The 24,664-nt window shown below is 35.7% G+C and overlaps 1 long non-coding RNA gene across 1 annotated transcript; it reads left to right on the forward strand.

Annotated features, from left to right (window-relative positions):
- Positions 1-21,922: 21,922 nt before the first annotated feature.
- On the forward strand, positions 21,923-24,422 carry LOC129446865 (uncharacterized). Its single transcript, XR_012371204.1, has 3 exons — positions 21,923-22,544; positions 22,945-23,009; positions 23,384-24,422. It is a non-coding gene; the product is annotated as an uncharacterized lncRNA (long non-coding RNA).
- Positions 24,423-24,664: the final 242 nt, after the last annotated feature.

Consider the following 24,664-nt stretch of genomic DNA (forward strand, 5'->3'; position numbering starts at 1 on the left):
TCAAACAAAAATAATTATGTTTAAATGATCCTGACTGGGATGGGCATTTTCCAAATGTAATAATTCTGCTTAAATTTGTATGTAAAGTCCACCATATTTTCTTCAAAATGCACAGCGAGAATTAGTTACCCAAGATCATGTGATCACAAATGAAATTTACTTCCTTAAAGTGACCCTGGCATGTACACTTCACTAACAGACTTCATGTAGGGCCTTTCGCAAAGGGATTCAGATGTCATTTGAAACGCCCCATTCAAATGGCCTCCCCTTGAAGGGCCCTTCAAGGGTGCAGTGCCGGCCCGAGTCTCTTGGGGGCCCTAAGCAGAATTTGTTTGGGGGGCCCCCTCCAACCAATCAGAGAAATCAGAATTTTCTTGTCTTGAATTATTTATTTATTCATTCCTATTCATTCATTCATTCCTTTATTTATATTACTTGTTTAAGTTATTTAATTGTAAAAACGATTCGGGGCCCCAAGCAGCCGCTTAGTTCGCTTATGCCTCGGGACGCCTCTTGTGTTGCGTTCACAATAATTCTTGCTTCAGCTTGCTTCAGTTTGCAAGGATTGCAATATGAGTTGTTTTCAAAATTTTGCACTGTAGTTTATTGGTAAATGTATGCAATAAATGCCTGTGACTGTACTTTTACTTGCATGTTGTGTTTTATATAGTAGTTGGGTTTGGATAGCGGTGGGTTTAGATGATCCAAGATATATTTCAATCCATAATGTTTATAAAACCATTTCAAATTGTATATGTCTAATCTGACACATAATGGGCCATTCAGACTAGAGGTCTTCACAGGTCCACTTAGAACCGAAAACCCGAGGTCCGTTTGGCAAAAGCGCCTGCAACCTCGTGTGGCAGGGGGTGGGTAATATTTTTACTGAGCCAGACCTGTCAATCAGTTTTGAATGAAGGGGTGTACGGGGCAAAAACTAACGTGGGTTAGTTGTAACACAGACTATTTACATTGTTGCACAAGGTTGAGTGGGGTTTTTTCATGCTGCCAAAAGACGATCTCCCACAAATTATTGGAAATGTATAATGTTTTTCCAGAGAGTTATTAATGAACGAGTGTTTTGTTGGCATGTAAGAACACCTTTTCATCATATGTTTTTTTGGTTTCTAAGTTGGGTGTGTAAGATACCAAAACCAATGCTATGTCATATCAGTGTCTTGTTGACTAAAACAGCATCGTTTTGAAATATGTCTGCAGCTCTTAGCAACTTTTTTGGTGGGCTTGAAAATATTTTGACCCAGTGGGGTTCATTGTAATGCTGTGTTATAACTAACCCCTCAGCACCAGGTACGTGCACACATAGACATCAAAGGGGGCTTGAGCACCTGCCCTTTTTATACCTGGAGAAAAAGTGCCCTTTTTTCTGGGATGCTTTTTATTTTTAAAAAACAATATATATTCCTGTTTCTGTTAGCATACAGCTTCCCTTTTAAAGGGATAGTTCGGCCAAAAATGATATTAAAACCATGATTTACTCACCCCCAAGCTGTCCGAGTTGCATATGTCCATCGTTTTTCAGACAAACACATTTTCAGATATTTTAGAAAATGTTTTAGATCTTTCAGTTGATTAAATGTGAAGTTACGGGGTCCACGACCTTCAAGTCCAAAAAAAGTGCGTCCATCCTTCACAAAATAAATCCAAACGGCTCCAAGATGATCAACAAACTTCTTCTGAGGGTAATCCACGCGGTATTGTTGTAGAAATATCCATATTTAAATCTTTATTAACGAAAATAGCTACCTTCCGGTAGTGCGGCCATCTTAGACTCCTCTGTATTCAGGAGAGAGTATTAGCGTAGTGTACGCAGTTTTCTCAGTGACGTATGACAAATTCGGAGGGCGGGGGCACAGAGCAGCAGCAGAGTAGCCTCCGTAAGCTGCGTAAAGCTATGATCTTGAATGCGGACGCGACTAAGATGGCGGTAAATCATGGGTTTAATATCATTTTTGATCGAACTATCCCTTTAAAGCGGTTTTGTAAAGGGGAATGAGCAAAAATTGCTTCTGAACGATGCACAGGTCTGATTCAGAACTACTGAAAGCGCTTGCTTGAAGTATTTGCTGCCAAATGAGGCACAACAAGCTGTTAAATCCAAGGGTTCACTTACATTTTCCTCCAGCACTATGAATGTTTGATGGGGGTTCTCAAAAAAGACACAAGAAAATAGAACAATTTGTGTGTTGTCACCATATGCGCATTGTGTTTTTGTCTATTGTTGTGACCTAGATGAGGATCAGATCACATTTTATGGCAAATCACAGTAGAAAACCAGTTTATTCCTAGGGGTTCACATACTTTTTCTTGCCACTGTATATATATACGCAACTCTGACTTCCTTTTTAAAAAATTAATTATAAAAGTAAATATATATATATATATATATATATATATATATATATATATATATATATATATATATATATATATATATATATATATATATATAGTCGCTGTCCGATGAAAACCACGTATGTCCATTTTGCCGATTTTGAGATTTTTCGACGGATTGAATGTCGTGGTTCATTTCCGTATACAGTATGCGACACATACCTAAATGGCCAATGAAAAGTTGTGAAATCATGTCATCTGATTTTCACGTATATCCATTTGGTGTCAAAGCTGTCAATCACGCCGCGTATCTCCTGCCTGTGAACCGTCTCGCCGGTCTCGTAAAGTTTCATCGAAGCTCAGCACTGGATACAGCTGAATAAACATAGCCTGTGTGACAATATCTTTTCTTCATCGAGGTAAACGTTCCCCCTGACGCCAGACGTACGTCTAGGAGTGACTAAATTATGGTAGGACTGTGCAAACAAAGTATCTGTCTAGCATAGTGTTATTTACGCTGGGGACATCCCACCGCTTTTTGAAGGCGTTTGGTTAAAATGTTCTGAAAAATCAAGCGATGCTTAAGACTGGTTTTGTGGTCCAGGGTCACATATGTTGCGTTGTATGCTTATGGTGTGTTTTCTTGTACATATGTAATGAAATTCATTGTAATCATTTATTAAATGCGCTGCTGTTTTCTACGGTATGGTGCTTTTGCATTGTTCGGTTGAGCTGGTGTTGCAGGGACTGTTACATGTGTGCAGTCGACATTGTTGAGAGTTTTATGCTGAGTATTTTCTTGTTGTTGAAACGCTATGCCAATTTTTGATGTGCCGTTATTCAATATTTTTCCCGTCCTGCAGTAATGTTTTTTATCTGATCTTTTGTCCCCACCACTTTTCAACACAAACTGATGCCCCTGCTGTCTAGCATTACCATGTCAGTGTATTGATTCATTGTCCCTTCATAGCTTGCAAGAGACATTTAATACACTTATAATTAATATTAAATAAACTAAGCGTATTTAACTAAGACGTAAGCTATTTAATAAACTGAGCGTATTCATATGTCAATATAAAACGCGACTTGGGCATTCTAAATAATGATCGGAAGAACGCGTATCGACCACAGTTACTGTAAAATATGCACGTATGTCCATTTAAACTCAATTTTGGTCAAATGTGGATTATATTATTACACTGGCAAGAATATGGTTACATGTAAAGATGACGTACCAATGACAATGCTAAATTTGCTTTTGATATACAGTGTTTTTTTCAGTGTTTATATATACTTTGTTGTTTAAAAAAAAAACTGAATTATGTTTAGTGCCCTTTATTTCACTTGAGCCCCTGCCCCTCAAAATGTCTGTGTCACGACACGGAAGGGTTGTAAGGACAGGACGCAAACGCAAGGTTCAAAATAAATAACATTCAATAATAAAAACACGAGGGCAGACATGGTGAAGGCAGGAACACAGGAACATTAACACAGGAACAGACAGGGTATCAATGACAATGACAATGATCCGGCCACAGGTGAGAAACAGACAGCAGTATAAATACACAACACTTAACAGGGAACAGGTGTGATGAATCAGTCCGTGAATGTCCAGGTGACGTAATCGGAGAGACAAACAAAACATGACACGGATCACCGTGACATGACCCCTCCCTCTAAGAGTGGCTACCAGACACTCACCTAAACAAAACAAACACAAAAGTCTGGTAGCGAGAGTCCAAGGGAGGGGTGGAGGGCTTGGGGACCCTGGCGAAGCCGGCAGCCGCCGGGATGAGACCAACAGGAACGGTAGGCCGGACTGCGCCAGGAGAACCGGAGCGATCGCTCCGAGAACCGAGGCAGACGAATTACCCCCCTCCTGGGAATCGCCGACGATCAGCTGCCCCCGGACGTCATCTCCCATCCCCTCGCGGAAACGGAGACCCTCGCTCGGTAGCCACCTCGGGGAAATGATCGGGCGGGGTCCGTTCCGGATCCCCCTGCGAGCAGGATGGTGGTCCTCCGAGGGACCGTCGACGACGACTCAACCGTTGGGGGACCGCCTGGGCCGATCCTCCTCCCGCAGGAGCGAGCGATCGCTCACGGTGGTCCCCAAGAGACATCGGGGCTGATGGGGAATGAACCCCGATGTCACTACTCCCCCTCGACGAAACTCCTGGGGAGCCGCCCTCCGTGAACCCGCTGCGTCCAGTCTGGCCGGATCATTCCGTCACGACACGGAAGGGTTGTAAGGACAGGACGCAAACGCAAGGTTCAAAATAAATAACATTTAATAATAAAAACACGAGGGCAGACATGGTGAAGGCAGGAACACAGGAACATTAACACAGGAACAGACAGGGTATCAATGACAATGACAATGATCCGGCCACAGGTGAGAAACAGACAGCAGTATAAATACACAACACTTAACAGGGAACAGGTGTGATGAATCAGTCCGTGAATGTCCAGGTGACGTAATCGGAGAGACAAACAAAACATGGCACGGATCACCGTGACAGTCTGTGCACATCCCTGACTCCACCTATGAGATAAGTTGTAGCGTTTACACTTTTGGTGGAATTGTTCAAGAATGGTAAGTACTAGAAACAAACTTCAAATGTCCATTTGTAGCAGAAGGGAAACAACCTTAAATCATAAACACAGGTTGTAATAAGCTGCTGCTGACCATTAGAGGGTGTTTTTCCCTACACGTCCTGTACATGTAGGTCATAAGAAGCTGCTTGCATAAACACAATGTGAGGTTGTTATTTTTGGAGAAAAATCTCAAATTTAACCATTTGAAAAGAAGACCATCATATGAACCATCTTTTCATAGAAAACTAAATATTTGCATGTGTTTTGACTGAATGTGCACTACACCATTATATAAATCAACGTATATGAGAATGTGTTCATGCACAGCACCGGGATTTGCAGTATTTACGTGCAGAGGGACTGCAGATTCACTCCTCAGGTAATAAACTCTTTGCTTTCATTTGTTTGTTTTATTATATGTAAAAATATCTGTGTGTGAGTTTGACAATGTTATGAGCAGGTTAATTGAACTGAATATTGGGAAACTTGAAATGCATTCGAGGCAAATATTATGAATAAAACTTTAAATGTGTATACTATGAAAAATAAACTTTTTAAATTATAATGGGCAAACTCCAACAGTATATTACTTTTTTATGCAGGCTGTATCACCGGATATATTTAATCTTTCAATAGATCACAGTTAAAGAAGATAAAGTGGAAATGAATAACTCAACACTAAACCTCAACATGACTGAAACATTCACAGACTCTACACCTCCTTTCTTTTGGCTGATAAACTCTACTATGTTGTTTATTAAGCATTAATGTCTTTGTTGGTCTTCCTACACACATCTGTGTTATATGGCTCATCATCACAAGATCAGAAAGTAGAATTGCATTAGAATTTTTCACTCTTAATTTCTCTGTTTGTGAGATTTTAATCTGCCTGGGTAATTTCTTTGACATACTGGAAATGTGGTTTTCAAGTCTCCACGGTATTGGCATTTTTTCACAAGGGCTACTTTTCACCGGCCGTCCTCTGTTTCAGTGTCTGATATGTGTCGAGCGTTACCTGGCTGTGGTTCATCCTGTAACCTTTCTGAAGTTCAAACCTCTCAGATATAAAGTCATCTGCTGCACTGCTTGCTGGATCATCAGTCTTGGATCCTGTTTGGCCTGCATGTTTTTCATATTTTTTTACATGCCGTGGCTTTACAGACATGGCTTTGCTTAATCCTGACCATCGTCTTCCTCTTCATTCAGTTGTTTTGTTGTCTGGCTGTTCTCAGAGCTCTGAAGCAGTCAGGACCAGGAGAGAGAGGAAGAGAGAGAGAGGAAGAAAACCACACGAAGAGAAGAGCGTTTTATATCATTCTCATAACTACTGTCAGTATGATTATCACATATACTCCTTTTACTCTTGCAGGATTATATTGCATTATGATAGCCCAGGGCCGGGTTTCCCAAAAGCATCGTAAGGCTAAGTAGATCATAAAAACAATCGTACGAATCATCTTAGAATTACGGGCTGTTTCCCAAAAGCTTCGTAACTTAAGTTGCACTTGAAAATCATTGTAGATCTACGAGTGCTCTGGAGTAATCGTTCATTCATAAGTGCATCGTAAGACAACAGAGTTACAAGGTCACCTGCAGGACAACCAGCAAATTGCACTCCTGCAATGACGATAATGTTTTAAATGTTTATTTATTTATTGGGTTCTTTGTTTATTTTATAATAAATATGTAATATAATATATTTAAAATTCAAATGAGAAATCAAATTTAAATGACTAAATATAAATTAATAAAGAGGGAAAACTTATTTTGTACAAGTTGGTAAAAGTTTTTTTGTGTTTTGGTAATAGTTGGTATAGCAAATTGATAAATGGTTCATACCGATTGCAGCTACAATTCATCTAAACATTGTTTTGAAGGGAAATGGCATCTAATTAAAGAAACCAAATAAATATTTACGGTACAATGCAATAATCCATAATAATAATAAATAAACATAGATAATAAACAACAAATAATAATAATAATAATAATCTAAACTATAATAGAAACGCAGAAGGCATTTCGCAGTGGGACGAGTCCTAACTAAATACGGAAAATAATATTTAATAAATTATTAAAACATTTAAAAAGTCATTGAACAATAATGAAAATATTTTATTAAAAATATTAGTGCACATCGGCTGAAGATCATTAGCCTAAACCGTCAGGAAAGAGATACAGGGTCTTGATGAGCAGGTCAAATCGATTTAAATATTCATTTGTTCCCACTGCAATCAAAGCTTTAAACAGAGAAAAAATACTGTGAGTCACCACTGTGTTTTTATGTATTTATATTTTATTTTATTTTTATGTGTTTTTAATGCATGCTGTATTATTAGTATAAGGTATGTACTGACTTGCACGTTGTCCAAGACAAATTTCCCAGCGATGGGACTAATAAAGTATAAAGTATAAAGTATAAAAGTATAAACAAGCTTCTGCTACAAATTCGAGTCATTCTATGACATTTCAGCAATGACAAATGGATAGCAACTCCTAAGTAGCACTTAAAACCCAGCTGCGAGCGATCGTTTTAAATGAGCAACAAATGTTCATTAAGTAGCTCGTAGAAAGTGCTCTTAAGTGCTAAGTTTAATCGTTATCGGGAAACCCAGCTCAGTATGATAGGGAGCCCATAATTTGTTTTATCTTTTTCGTTTTAGCTGGTTTTGTTCAGCCTGTTCTTTATCTCCACCGGTCTGGAAAACTTTTTTGTTCATAATTAAACCTGCAATTGTCAAGTTGATTCCAATACTTTTGTATTTGATAACTTTTATTTCTAGATAAGAAAGTAGTGCATACTTTGGATTTCCTTCACACTATACAAACTTACTGTTTAATGGTCCATAAGTATAGGTACTTCATCTAATTCGATTTGTACTGTCACGGTATGTGGTTTTGGATGCAGCTACAGTGACTGGATACAGTAAAGCAATCATGATTTAATGTTTGAATAATAAATAAAAATACATGCAAAGTTATTGTAGGCTAACTTAAAATTAATTTTTATTTATTTTGTTGAATAAATATGCTCGTAATAAATACAGTTGTAACAATTTATTTTTTTCATATAAATACTTAATAATCATCAGCATCATTTTTTTTTTTTTAGATTTGACAGTTCATTTAATTGCTTTTAAATCATTATACAGATCAGTTTGAATGTTTGACCTTAACATCTCATTTTGGTCCTCAAAAATTTGCATAGCACGTACTTGTGTCTTCATAACTTTTATTCTTCAATATTTTTATAGAAAAATACATTTTGACATTTTAAATGCAATCTAAGGTAAGATATATGTATTTGTTTATTATACATTATATCTATTACATAATATCTATTACAAATTGCACCATTTCTCTTTAAGACGTTCGCAATTGAATGAACCAGAATCAGAACGGCAAGCAGAATAGCAAAGAAGAAGGAGATCGGTTTAATAAATAAAAGACTTTCCTTCAATGCCTTGGCTAAATTTCATTTAATTTTATGAAAAAAGTTTTATTTTATCTTAAACGTTTGATGGTGCAATGTCTGTGTGTTTTATTGAATTCATTTAACATGGAAAATGTTGATACGTCTGGAATATGAGGGGGAATTTAAACAACAATGCTTGGATTCAAGATGGTGCTCCATCCTAAAGAAAAATATTATAAAGCAAGATTCCTGACACGTAAGATGAAACTCTTTTAACATCTTTTTCATGTTGTTCCAGTAAACGGCTTCCGTTTACTGGAACAACATGAAAACTGGAACGACATGAAAACCCTAAACCGAAGCGACAATGGTAAGAAAATAGGACAAAACAGTTGAGTAACCAATCAGTAAGAATGCCACGGAAAATTTAGCAAAAAAATTCTGTGAATATGCCACGGAAATTCGTGAGATCAGGTAAAGGCTAGGGACAGAAAATGTGACATTTCCGTAGAATGACCCAGTAATGAAATAATGTCAGTGCAAAACTGGATTAATCTGAGTACTATAACGGTTTATTATACACAGACATTTTTAAAAAAACATTTCTCATTTCAGAATGGCAGGTAGTCTTTTATTGGCTACATGTGAGCTACAATTCTTTGTCGGTGCAATGATTATTTTTGTGTTTTATTATTTCATCATTCTCGTAGCATTATTTTTCACGCAGAAGAAAAATTGTGCAGTGTTTTATTCAAATTGTTTTATATTTGAATAGAAAACCTATAATCTGTAGATCATGTATATCTACATTATTTTCATATGTTTTGTTTAAATATGCAATGTGCAATAAAATATATCAGAAACCCTGTTTGTGTAATCTGTGACAGCGTTGTGATATAAACACTGATTCATTTAGAGAATTCATTTAGAGAAACTGGTCGAGATTCACTATTCAGGTGACAAACTCTTTCTTTCTTTCTTTCTTTTGCTTGTTTGTTTTTCTTATTTATATTTTAGTCAGTGTAAGAGTAGTTATCGGCTACTGAATAATCTTATGATTGAATTTTTGCATATAAACACTTTCATATCTGCAACTTTCGTATTAGCTTTGTTTTCATCCACTTATTTTAATGCACATTTTGGGATAAAACACACTGTATTGACTGAACTGATGCACATAACCTATGATACACTTTTACTTTTAAAATACATCCCTAGATTTGTTTACAAATGTATATTGTGACTTTGTGCAACGGACAGCATAACTGGACTAACCAGAATAATAATAAAAAAAAGTTATCTTGCAAGCTTAACCTTTAGACTTTTAATGTCAGGGAACAAGTTATACAACTATGGATTGAATGACTGAGTTAAAACAGAATATCAATTTCTAGGTGAACTATTATTTTATTAATGAATCATATTGTTCACGAAAGTTGTTGTTTTTGCTGGATTTTACTTGATCACATGGTACGTTTATTCTTAGGGTTTAAGAAGATAAAGTGGACATGGATAACTCTACACTGAACCTCAACATAACTGAAACATTCACAAACTCAACGCCTCCTTTTACCGACCTAATGATGTTAGTCATCGTATGTATTTCAAGCATCAATATCCTGGTTGGTCTTCCTATTCACTCTTATGTCATATGGCTTATAGCAGGAAGAGGACACAGCATTGCATCAGAGTTTTTTAGTCTGAATCTCTCTCTCTGTGAGATTGGATTCTGTCTGAATTCTTGTTTGGACATACTGGTGATTTGGTTTTCAAGTCTACAGGGACTGGACAATTTTATAAAAGGACTAATCACCACCGGTCGTCCTCTGATTCAGTGTCTGATCTGTGTCGAGCGTTACCTGGCTGTGGTTCATCCTGTAACCTTCCTGAAGTTCAAACCTCTCAGATATAAAGTCATCTGCTGCACTGCTGCCTGGATAATAACTCTTGGATCCTGTTTGTGCTGCTTGAATCTTTATAACTTATCTACCATTGATATTTTTATCTATTTCCTCTTGGTGCAATTCCTCTTCTTCTTCTGCATTCAGTTGTTTTGTTGTGTGGCTGTTCTCAGAGCTCTGAAGCAGTCAGGACCAGGAGAGAGAGGAAGAGAGAGAGAAGAGGAAAACCACTTGAAGAGAAGAGCTTTTTATCTTATTCTTATAACCACCGTGAACATTGCTATCATATACCTGCCATTCTGCATCTCAAGTTTCATTGACATATTTTTACATCTGCATTTGATGAATGTTTGGTTTGTTTGTTATGTGTTTTATGTTCTGACTGGTTTTGTGCATCCTGTTCTGTTTCTGCACCGAGTTGGAAAACTGTCCTGCCTGTGTTCTCTGTAAATCCATATTATTTAATTGGTTACCAATACTGGGTATTGGATATTGAATTAGTTTGGCGATTCTATCTATATCTATCTATCTATCTATCTATCTATCTATCTATCTATCTATCTATCTATCTATCTATCTATCTATCTATCTATCTATCTATCTATCTATCTATCTATCTATCTATCTATCTATCTATCTATCTATAAGATATATTTGTCTATTGCAACACTGACATCGCATTGCATTTACGTTGCTTTATTGTGCTTTGTATTCATTTTTTATACCACATTGTTTTGTAATGTTGTTGTAATAACATGACACTTTTTAGTGTATGCTTGTCTGTGTTATCTTTTATCAATCTCTGTGTAAGTCTGCATTTTCTAACACAGTCTCACCCCATGTCGTCAATATGTGACGCGGGGGGTGTACCTTTCGCGTCGTTTTTTGGCGAACTGGGGACTTCGGTACTGTTGCGTCCGTTGCATTCTCTTCTCCTATTTTCTTGCCATTTTCGCGTCGGTTTAGGGTTGGATTAAACAGTGTACGCGAAATTAAACAGTTGTCACCTGGCGTTGGGGTTAGAAACAGTTGTCACCTGGCGTTGGGGTTAGAGTTAGGTTTGGGTAGGGATGTCATTATGTAAATCTAACCCTAAACTGACGCGAAAATGGTACGAAAATAGGAGAAGAGAATGCAACGGACGTAATAGTATTGAAGTCCCCAGTTCGTCAAAAAATGACGCGAAAGGTATACCCTCCGCATCACATATTGACGAATGGTCAAGTGTCGTCAAATATTGACGACATGGGGTGAGACTGGGTTGCATTTTCATACTACTACTACTACTACTACTACTACTACTAATAATAATAATAATAATAATAATAATAATAATAACAATTAATAACAAGAACAATAACAACAAGACTATTAATCAATAATGTATTATTATTAATATTATTATTATTATTATAATACATTTTATTATTAATTGTTAATTATTAATTATTATTATTATTATTATAACAGGATTTTTTATGCATATGGCCACTACACAGGAATTCCAACACGGCACCCATATGCAAAATGCATAGTCAAATAAATCATGCTTTTTTGGAATGTTTTTTGTATATTGTAGCACTTGTATGCAACACACAGAGAAGCGTATGGAGGAGACACCTGTGAATTACGTCAGAAAGTGTTCATTAGTGGGTTTATATGTGATTTGACTGTCATTACATAAACCCACGTACAAGCAAATGAATTTGTGTTTGCATTTGACTGCATGGCAGCATGTGCAAAGATGAGGTTTAAAGCCGGATATCAGAGAGCCTGCTGATAACAATAAAATAAAAATAAAAACAATATTTAGTCTCTAAATGTGATGTGTAGTTATTGTTATAACAACAGCTTGATGTTATAGCTCCAGTCATCAAATAAGTGATTTGCACAATCGAACAGTTTTTAAAAACAATATAAATCATAAACCTTTACCATAAGCATCCAAACAGACACATTTGAAACAATGTAACATTGTCCTGTTTAATCGCAATATAATCTTGATATTTTTAATATTGATGTATGAGTAAGGTCATGTCAATGATTAAAATCAATGTGAAACCATTGAGTGAAAACAAATTTTAAAGCTTTCAATTTCATACAAAGATCATGAGATTTTATCTTGGATTTTACAGACCAAGTGACAAATTATGTACAAGCACTGCAACAAAGTGGTCAGAATAGAAATATGAGTCACACTGTTTCTGTACATTTACATGGAACTTTTATTCAAAAGTGATTTCACAGATAAATTAAGTCAATAAGCATTTCTCCATCTCCTGTGACACTGTGTGTTTTTTAGATAAAACTACACAGTTTGTTGTTTTAGTGAAATGTTGAAAGGAAAATTATATATCTTGGATCCTGAAAATGAAGATTTTTTTTATTCAAATGTTTTATTTTTTTCAACATACGTCTATTTATCATTGTTAATGTTTATTTATTTGCATGCCTATTGTTTGCATACGTATTGTTTCATGTGGCGTGTTACGCATGCCATGCACATACATCCTAATGACAGCTTTAAAGCGAATCTATAAAAACAGCACAGAGACCTTTTACATCAGGAGATACTGGAAATATAATACTCAGGTGATGAATTCCCTTTTGGATTCCCTTTTAGACAGCATGCAAAATATCAGTGTGTTTTTCAGGCATATGTGTAAAATCTGTGGGAAATTGTATCTATTGAGTCAAATGATGAGTTTCACTGGAATATTGTGAGGGGTTATATAATACAATATGAGATTTTGCATATCCATGTGAGTCTAGGGTGAGTAAAATATTTCATTTTTTAAGGGTCGTTTTAATTTTTTTTTTTTTTTTTTTTTTTTGATGAGTAATTTGCTGAAATCGGACTTTAAGAATTGTCAGTATTTTAATGTAATGTGATCATTCAAAATAGAAATACTATGATTATTTGTATTTAAATGCCAATAGTGTAGAATTGGGGTCTGAAATGGTTTACTTTGTTTGCAAAATGTTTTTATTTGAATGCCTTCTGTATGTCCTGGTTTCTCTCCTTCCATAGATCATAAGTCTTGCCATACAAACATCCTTCTTGGATATGAAATTGGTTAATGCCAAAAGTTGCTCTTCTTAAATAAACTTGCGTTCGAAACTACTTAGAAGACTGTCTAAGGCTGCACTGAAAAGTAACTTTGCGTCTGTTGCCTTGTTATAACAAATAACAAAACTGCTTCGGTGTGTCGCTTAGACGTCGTCATCGTCTTGTTCCCTCCCCCCCCACATTCTGTGATTGGTTCCCAATTTCAGGGGCAAAAAAGGGCCATAGTTTCCATGCTAGACTTGCAGCGTGAATAAATTTGCAAGGCAGCATGGGGAAACCCAGGCTAGATAATCGCATGTTTTTGTACCATTTACTTTGTAGGAATTTATATGAATTAGCCAACTCATGAAACACATACAAATTCTCCTAAGATCAGGCTAGTTGTGTACCGTGCATCCTGTTGGTCATTGAAATATTCAATATCTCAGTGGCTGGAGATCAGACCTTTAAACTATAAATGGCTTTAGGCATCAAAATCCAACACAATCTCATGGCAATTCAACACTATTTTAATAAATTTGTACAATTTCGTTAGTACATTTTAGTGCAATCTGCATTCACTCAAGTAAGTTTGGGTTTAGGGGCTGAGTTGGGACGGGGCTTCATTAATGCTTTTTCTAATAATTGTATTCACTTTGAAAAAAATCATACAAGTCGGTCTTCACACAAAATACCTATAAATTCATGTGAGACTTCCTGGGAAGTCAGTGGAAGAGAATGTCTTGGCTCAAGAATTTCAGTGGATGAGAACTGGTTGAGGACGTCAAAGGAAGAAAATTGCTTAAATGTATAGTTCACCCAAAAAATAAAAATTCTGTCAACCTCAAAATATCTAAATTTGTGTTCATCAGAACAAATAAATGTATACAGGTTTGTAACTACAAGAGAGTGAGAAAATTATGACACATACATTATGTTTTATTAACGTAGTTCGGGAGGAACACGTCAAAGAAACTACTCAAGTGCCTCCAGTTGTTTACAATCAGTAATCAACATATCTTCCCAATCAGCATGACGGCAAGCCCTTCACAGTAAAACTCACTTAAGGATTCTCTACAGTCTTCAGAATCCCTCCACCACCCCATCTCCTCTCACTCACCAGGTTACTCCCTAAACCTGGGGGGGATACTCTGTGTTCAGGCCCATTTCCAAGCTTAGAGCCCTCTCCCTGGACAGCACGCCAAATACGTTTACAAATTTAATCGATCCAACTTATTTGTAAGCGTGAACTCGTGAATTCATTTTTGGGTGAACCATCCCATTAGTCAATGACAAATCACAAACACAATGTTGTTTTTTTATGCATTTTACTGTCAAAAATTTCTTGAAAGGTTGTTGTTTTAAACTCATAATTTTTCACATTTGATATTTGCATAGCTGGTTTAAATTACAAAACCAAACACATTATCTGTCCTTTCACAGCTGTCAAGTCCTTGTGAAGCTACTGTATAAAATGACACAGAAATGCACATAAATCCAGAGAGACTGAGCATTCACTCTTCAGGTGACAAACTTTTTCTCCTTTTCTTTTTTTTGATATTTGTGTGTGTGTGTGTGTGTGTGTGTGTGTGTGTGTGTGTGTGTGTGTGTGCGGTCTTATATTGTCAATATGATCATTTTAGTTAGGGCTATGGAGGTAACAACATTATTCTGGGTGTCAGGGTGTTCCTCAGGGGTCAGTCCTGGGTCCTGCTTTATTTAGTATATATATGCTCCCCCTCAGACAGATTATTTGGAAGTATGGCCTGGGCTATCATTGCTCTTCTGATGATACACAGATTTCTATTAGCTCTTTATATTCCTCCTCTCAACTTTCTGACTGTTTGCTAGTGATTAAAGGGTGGATGAAACAACATGCTCCAAAACTGAAGTCTTATTAATTGGTACTTCTTTGAACATTAGTAAATGTAAGGATTTCACAATCTCAGTGGACAATCATCAACTGACCCCTTCCGATCAGGCTCGCAACTTGGGAGTGGGTAGGGTTATTCATGCTTTCATCACATCTAGGATGGATTATTGTAACTCTCTTTTTTCTGGTTTACCAGCATCCTCCATTAAGAGGTTGCAACATGTATAAAACTCTGCTGCACTTGTCTTGACACACACATCTTCGCGCCATCACATCACACCCGTGCTTCAACAACTACATTGGCTTCCAGTCCAGTCACGTATTGATTTAAAAATATTGATTTTAACCTATAAAGCAGTACATGGGTTGGTCCCAGATTATATCTATGAGTTGATTACTCCATCGATTCCTGTCCGCTCTCTCTCTCTCTCTCTCTCTCTCTCTCTCTCTCTCTCTCTCTCTCTCTCTCTCTCTCTCTCTCTCTCTCTCTCTCTGATGCAACCTCATTGCAAACTCTCTCTCTCTCTCTCTCTCTCTCTCTCTCTCTCTCTCTCTCTCTCTCTCTCTCTCTCTCTGATGCAACCTCATTGCAAATTAAAAACTATGTGGGGAAAAGCCTTTTCCTTTAAGGCACCCAAATTATGGAATACATTATTATGGGTGCTGCTACTTTGGATTGTATTTTATTGTTGATACTTTTTTGTATATTGTAGCGCTTTGAGTTAAAGAAAGGTGCATTATAAATAAAATGTATTATTATTATTATTCATATATTGTGTATACTTTCCTTCCCTAGATCACAACTTCATGATTTTTCATTCGTATGATTTTCGAGCTCCCGGCCTGACAAGAGAAAATGAATAACTCTGTAGTGAATTCCACCACACTTGATCCATCCACCTATGGCGCAACAGCTGGATTTTGGCAAATTGGCATACCAGAAATGTGTGCGTTGAGCTTAAGTTTTTTGTTTGGTTTTCCTACTCACTCCTATGTTGTGTATCTTATCAGGAGAAGTAAAAATCCATCAGAGTTTTTCAACCTCAATCTCTCTGTATGTGAGATCATTGTGTCTTGTACTTCTCCACTCATTCTGCTCACAAAATGGTTTCTGAGTCTCACACCATTTACGCAGTTTCTCTTTGGATTAGGCATCACCGGTCGTCCTCTGTTTCAGTCATTGATCTGTGTTGAGCGTTACCTGGCTGTGGTTCATCCCGTTATCTATCTGACATACAAACCTCTCAGATACAGAGTCATATGTTGTGCTTTTGCCTGGATCGTTTGTCTTTTATCTTGTCTGTGCTGCCTGCTTTTATTGATGTCATTAAACTTTTGTATGTATATCTGGTTCTTTGTAATTCAGTTCCTCCTCTTCCTCTCCATCAAGTTTGTTTGCCTTTCGAGTGTTCTCAGAGCTCTGAAGCAGTCAGGACCAGGAGAGAGAGGAAGAGAGAGAGAGGAGGACAATCACATGAAGAGACGAGCGTTTTATCTCATTCTCATAACTACTGTCAGTATATTTATCACATATCTCCCATATGCTGTCACTGGTTTCCTTACTGTTTTGTTGCAATGGTATGTTCAGGCTCTCTGGACATTTAGTTTCATTTGTTTTGTGCTGGCTGGTTTTGTACAGCCTATTCTTTATCTGCACCGAACACGAAACAACTGACTCTAAAACCTGTAATATTTTGTTCAGTTAATATTCATTAATCAGTTCACTAATCCCATATTGTAGAGAACGTAATTGACTTTTTAAGTCTTAAATGTACAGTTTCCTAGATTTACCAAGTCTGTCTGATGTGTAATATCCTTGTATGTCTTATTTAGTTGCACATTTAAAAGCCCTGTCCTCTGTATGCATATTTAAAGCAGCAATTTGTTATTTAAGTCAAACAAAATTTCTCTGAAACAGGGTCAACCTTGAATGCAAAAATGTTTATATGGGTGATTCTCACGAAAACTTGGTTTTAAAAATGTCAAGCATGAAAATGTAAAAATTGCTTACATTTTTTTCCCACCAGACATTGAAAAACAAAGTCTGGAGTAAATGGGAACATTAATTTAAAAACTTTTACTTATCATTTAACACTTTTTGTAACATAATTAAAAAAATTAGTCCTAAAAAATCTCATTACCATCAACACTGACATATTTTCAAAATGACAGGACAAACCTGAAAGAACATAATTTGGAGATTCTGCACATGCATTTAAAATCAAAGTATTATGCTTCTATTAATTAAATTAACATTTAATAAGCATCTGTTGCGGTAATGATAATCAAAATGTCGTGTAAGCATTCTGACACGACAATATTTCAAATTAACTGTAAAAAAATGATCTTATCTGGTAGCCATCTTGAAGTAACTGGTCCATGTTCTTGGTCACTCAAAATCAAACTTTATTAAAATTCTGTATGTGTGCTTAAACTGTTCTCAAAAAGTGTTGCGGAGGATGAGAACATCAGGCATGGACACATCATTTTCCTATTTTTTCTTCATTGTTATTATACATGAATATTCAGTAAATATTTTTTCTGTCATCTAAAGTAGTCTTGCAAAACATCCATTTATTTTTTTTCTTAATATTTTTGTGGTAATTTGATTAAATTACAACATAACGCATGTTCAAACACAGCCGGACACATTGCGGTAATGAGAATTTCAGCAGAAAATGAGATAAAATTTACAATTATAAATTCTTATGTTGAAATCACACATTGTGCAAGGTAGAACACAGTATTGTGTTAATTCTGATGCTTTTTAATGTTACTATATTACACATTTTAAAGCTAAAATCATTAGTGCCGTGGTGTTTCAATGGTTTCGTGAGAATCACCCATATCAGCTTTTTAGATATGACAAATGTTTGACATTTTCAAACCCTTTCAAACTGCCATAACATAGTGTAGACAATTTTGGTTATAATTAAAGTAAAAATAGCAAACTTCAAATCATTCTTTCATTGAGATCTATAAAAATGTTTGTTAACTTGTTGATGGCATCATAAATTCCAGTCTGATCTCATGGGAAATTATACTTTTTTTAAAAGTTGACTTATTCGTATGAGGTGAAATGCATAAAAATGTACAATTATCATAAATTACAATAATGAAACCCAACCCCAAAATCACTAGAGTGAAAGCAAATCATACAAAAACGTTCGAATGGAGTTGTACAAATTAATCTGAATTATAGCTACCTCGTAAAAGTTAGCGGGACACTGGTTCTCTCGCCAAAAGCCCAGTGATTTTTACCATAGACTTTTGGATTATTTCAAAAAATAAGCTATGTGTTAAACAAAAGTTAAAGACAATAACACGTTGTGTCCAATAGGCAGGGCCAAACGGAATTCGCGCCCGTAGATTTCCGCGGAGAACTCATCATTTCAAATCTGTTTACAAGACGAATGCTCAATGCTCTTATGTTTAATATAAAGTTTTGCGTTGTAAAAATGATGAAATGATCGTCATACATGCTTAACCCTTGTGTGGTGTTCGGGTCTGTGGGACCCGTTTTTAATGTTTACCAAAAGAAAAATTATGCAATTAATTGTTGTTTCAACCTCAGATTCATTGGCCTTGGCTCATTTTCTATAAAGAACATAAAAATAATCTATTTTAAAATGAATGTACACTGTACACCCCCCTACACATTTATATTACATATGTGGTGTTCGGGTCCACTGGACCCGGGGGTAGTAAGAGAGTGAAAATTGAATATGCTATGTAACTTTACTCTGTTTTTCTCTTATCTGGGACTCCTGTGAGTGCATGAGCGTGTTTGTATATATTTATGTACATATGTGATGGATGCATGTCAGAGTTTTGTCCTTCTGCACTTGCTGTAACAGCGCAAGGATACAACATGTTATATATCAAGCATGAACATTTGTCTGTACCCACTGTCCCAAACACTTTACCTTTTGTCTAACAGGAACCATTCTACATTGTACCATTATATCCCTTACAAAAAATAACCATGGTTGTATTATATTAAAGTGTAGTAATCATGGTAAATTGGTGTATTGATTACCATTTGTAAAACCATGAGTTTACCACAAAACCTATGGTGTGTGTGTTTGTTTGTGTGTGTATGTGTGTGTGAGAGAGAGAGTGAGAAATAGAGAAAGTAAAATTTCATATCCAAGCATTTTCATCATTTTAGGTTGTAGCCAATAGCAATACATTGTACTGCAGTGTGTGTGGACATAAGATGGACAGGAAGACACAGTATACATGTATAAAATGCAAAAAATGCATAAGCAAACACAGCTACACAGTTAAAATCTGCTTCTTATGTGTTGTGTAGGCTGGCATGAACAGGTTATGTGTTCAGTGTGGATGATGTGTTATGATACCGCATCATTTCAGATGAGGCTTGTGCTGTGTAGACGGACACAAATGTGTACAATTTCAAACTAAGTTCAAAGAATTAAACATCAAAAGTGATGAAAAACTTATTTGAGAAGAAAAAGTGATGAAAATACTTATTTTAGATAAACATCTGGGGGAGAATAGAATTTTCTTCTCTTATTTCATATTATCACAAAAACGAATAGCACTTTAATCTATAAAAAGTCCTCTACCAGTGGTAAATGACAAATATTAACCATAAATTCTGTCTATATTACTTGCAATAAGCCTAAAGTAATCATCTGTAAACAATATTACATAAATTTGTATGACTGCATTGGTTTAAGATACGAATAATACAGTGGGTCCACTAGACCCACAAACATTGTCTAAGTAACAGAAATATGAACACCACACGAGGGTTAATTCATAATGAGAACATATTTACACAAGTTTTTATTCTGCTATTATATATAACACTATAAACAATAATATATGTCATTTTATATTTAGACTATAATTCTATCTTGACATGCACATTATCTGGTTCATGTTGGTCCAGTTTAATTCGGAGGACTCATTGATTTGGTGTGTTCATTTTCATTGTAAGCCTTTAAAAAGTAATTATTTAGATGCAATTTTGTAATATTTATAGCTTAAATTCTCTAAAATCTTCTAAAAACATTTAAAATCCGCAGATTAAAAAAAAAAAAAATTCAGAGAAAAAGCAAAAAAGTCTGCAGATTCCGTCTGGCCTGGCCAATAAGTTAATCGCCACAGATGAATACAAATTTTATACATTTTAAAGTGAAAATGCATTTACTAGAAGTATAAGAAGCCAAATTTTGACTTCAAAACTGTAAAGACCAAGTTTTTGGACAAAACGTGTAAGTGTTACATCTATTTTTTCGGATAATCCAAAAGTCTATTTGAAAAAATAAATGTTTTCTTTTTTTTTTTTGCAGCAGAACAGTGTCCCACTAACTTCTGTGTTAGCCTAAAAAATCCCAGCAGCACTCTATTGCCATGTGTTTGCGTTGTGTAATACTGTAAATATGAAAAGTAGCCAGTCAGTCAAATATTTAAATGACTACATTAATAAAAATTTTATTGTTTCAATGATTGTATTTATTATTAACGTTTTCCCTATAATTGTTGTTGATTGTGATGCATCCTTAGTGATTTAACGTATTTGGACTATTGTGTTTATACTGTACATGAAAGTAGTGGTAGCTATCAGTTTTCTCTTTAAGTAGCTTTGAAGTACAACCTAACCTCATGATTTTCACTTTTAATATTTGCATACCTGGTGTTTTGTGTGATGTGTTGAATTTGTTGTTAAGAACCATACACCCAACATGCACCTTCTGTGACAGTCTGTGGAGAAACACTGAGCGTTTACTCTTCAGGTGATTCAACTTTTTCACTTTGATTTATTCATTGAAATGCTTTAAAAGAAGTAATTTTATACATTTACATTTTATGTTATGAAACAATTTTACATATTATTGTTTTTTTTTTCTGGGTGTCATTTGGGTATGTAACATAGCATTACATAAAATGTAGAATTATATTACAAATAATCTGCATCAATGTGTCTTAATTTTACCTGTATATCTTACGTGAGTCAACTGCTTTTGACTTTATTGAATTTGGTGTCTGTTCATTAACTAACTCTGGTATAGTTATGCTTTTCTCTCTTTCTATAAATAACAATTGGGACATTAATTATAATCATGTAGGCTATTTATATTTCCATGTTTTTGAGCCTGTAAATTAGGCTTTTATCAGAATACTTACATCATGCTTCTTCAACCCTGTTCATGGAGGGCACCAACCTAATCAAACATACCTATACCTGGTAATCAAGTTGTTCAGGGCTACCTAAAAATTAGAGGCAGGTGGGGTTGGAGTAGGTTTAGAACTAAAATATGCAGGACAGGTGCCCTTCAGGAACAATGTTGGACAACCATGATTTACATATTTACAGAAAAGATTTCTATAAATTGTGAGGGATGCAAATGATTGTTCCATATTTTATATTATGACACATTATTTCCCCTTTTATGGGGAACCACAAGGTGCCGCTCATTCACTGACCAAACTGGTCAAACTGGTACTGGATGGGATGTAAAGGTGTAAAAGGGTGTGGAGGTATGATTGCACTCTAAAAATGGCTGGGTTATTTTTTAACCCAAAATGCTGGGTTGAGTCTGTTGGGTTGTTTTGCTGGGTTATTTTTTTACATTTTAAACACTTTTTGGGTAGTTTCAGTTTTCTAGGTGTTGGGTTAAAACTGCTGGGTTATTATGTTGGGTTGTTTGAAGAGGCTCACGTGCTTCGCGCCCTTGATGTTTGAATGTGCTCAGGCTCAGCAATGGTCGTCGTGAAAGGACAGAGTCACTGAAGCAGTTGTTTCAAGGTAAGTTTATATGCTTTTGTGAACATTTCATGAATATAAACAAGATTATAACATTTTGCGAGACAGCAACGTGTTAATTTATACTGACTAAGACGACGGGTGTAATTTAGAGGAATGACGACTGTTACCTCAGATCGCCATTTACACAAATTGACTTGAATAATCGTTCTAAGATGTTTGATATGGCATATTAATAAAATTAATAAAACAGATGTTACAAAATCCCCATCACACGGTTGATTACGTTAACTCATGACAATTTCTGTAAGCCTTTAACAAAGCGAGTCAAAACCGGTACAGAGTGGACCTCCGCAACCCACTTCGGCTTTTTGTGTCACACACGCGCATAGTTTTCCCTTTCCCAGCTTAACAAGCGATAGCGACGCTGTTAAATTAAATTTAGCGACAAACGAATTGCTTTCTTGTCATTCGATATGTAAAGACAGACCGCAAAGGGCGAGGCGCGAGCAGAAGCACATGTTAACTTTACCGGCGGCGCCGCGGCGGAGGATCACGGAGCCGTCGTCTACGCTGTCACTGAGGCAAAGACAAGAAGCACATTCACTTCACAGTCGGTACGGCAGGTAACGCGTCGATAAATTAAAACGAAACAGCGTTTCCAAGAACTGGTGTCTTATATGTATGCTTGTTCCTCTCTTTTAAAATGAAACAATAATTTAAGTGTTTGAATATGAACTTGAAAACATAAACGTATTTGTCACCAAGACGGAGGCTGCGTGGAAGTGACTATCTGTTAACAAACATGTATATGTGTACCGTTATATGAATTTAGATGTGTTATTGAGTCGTATTTAGTTACTATTTTATATTCATTTCATAATATTTTTGGGTTGTCTCCTGTGATTTCAAATTTATATTGACCAACCCTCTGATCTGTGGCTGATACTGTATCAGAGATGTTATGTTTTTAGCAGAGATTAGATGTGATGTTGTTTTCCAATTCTTTTTTTTTAGAGTGTGCAGAGTTTTAACGTCCATCCATTGATGAGGCTAGCAAGACCTTCATACAACTTCAGCCAGTAAGTATAACATTTAATAATTCCTATTTAAAATATATTGGGAATGTCTTAATTATCTGCTAAATTTTAGTTCTGCAGTACTTTATTCTTTATAGTCAGATCAGATCATCATATTTGTCAGTCTGTGTGGTTTGCAGCCTTTGTTGTTGGCAAAAAAGTTAAAGGAGTGTAACACCAAAGTCTTATGCAAACTGTAAACAGGCTATTGCATTTTTGGAAAAAAAATCTCACAGGTGGTGGTAATGCGGCCAGGGATGCAAATGAAACCCTTATAATTTTTATAAAATATATAATTCACTTGGCCCACATGGTTTTCTGAATACTTCAATCTGATCATTCAGTTCAGACCACTAAAAGTTTTTCCTCTTTTGTAGATTGCAACAAATGTGGTGGAATTTCTTCTCTGGACAGAATCCTTGAAACCCTTTCCTTTCGTCCTGGCCATGGGAAACATGCAGCAGACCTCTCAATCTTTTTTCTCAATCAGTCTCTCTCTGAATACGGAAGTGACTTAAACTGCAATTCGGCCAAGATGGCGACGGCACGCACCGCCTACTTTAAGCTTAAAAAATGCTCTTCACAAACCAATGGGTGACGTCACAGACACTACTTGCATATTTTTTACAGTCTCTGGTTTAAAGGTATTTTAAGTGCTTAAAAAAATAAATAAAACCCCAGGCAATGTGCTTCTATGGGAATTCCTGTAGTCTGTCATTTTTCAAATGGATGAATCCCCTGCTGTTCGATTCCTTTGTACATCTTTGTTCGCGACGAGTAACTTTAATAAATGAAGTATTTTTAGTCAAATACATTCCATTCTGTGAAACTTAAAACATTTGTTCTTTAAAAAAACTTTACACATCTATGAATGATTTTACTTTTAATTTAACAATTACATTGTTTCTTTTTTACACTGCTGTAGTTTTGTTTATGTACATTTCAGTATTTCATATATATACTGTAAAATTACAAATTCTGTCTTAAATTCAAACGAATTGATTCAACCTGTTACATTGTTACTTCAATGTGCATAATTTATGATATTTTATAAATATATTTATACTTGGGTCAGTAAGCAGTCCTTTAAATGATTTTGCAACTTACAACTGTAAAAATGTAAGAGTTTGTAGTTATTTTGCAATCAAATAAACATTTATTTGCTGTTAACAATGGTCTTGATTTACAATCAAGCACATGATAAAAATAACCCATCAAGAATAACCCAAAACCCAGAATATTAATCCCATAAATGGTTAAAATGACTACATGTTGGGTTTTCTCAACAACCCAACCTGCTGGGTTAAAATGTGTTACCCAACGTGTTGGGTTACTTTAACCCAGCATGTGTTCTGTCCAATATTTACCCAGCGCTGGGTTGCCAATTGGGTTGTTTTTAACCCAACCATTTTTAGAGTGTGGGCAGAGTCTGACAGTAGCTGCATTTCTATTACAGATTTGAATGACTTTAAAAAAATATATAAATGTGATGATTTCTTTGCCCTCACGTTGTTCCACACCAGTATAAATTTCTTTGTTTTGCTGAAGACATTAAGATATTTGAAAAACGTCAATTCAATTCAGTTCAATTCAATTTTATTTATATAGCGCTTTTCAAAATTGTTAATTGTTTCAAAGCAGCTTTACATTAAAAGAAG

The sequence above is a fragment of the Misgurnus anguillicaudatus genome, chromosome 9 (assembly GCF_027580225.2).
Source record: "Misgurnus anguillicaudatus chromosome 9, ASM2758022v2, whole genome shotgun sequence".
Classification (NCBI taxonomy): Eukaryota; Metazoa; Chordata; class Actinopteri; order Cypriniformes; family Cobitidae; genus Misgurnus; species Misgurnus anguillicaudatus.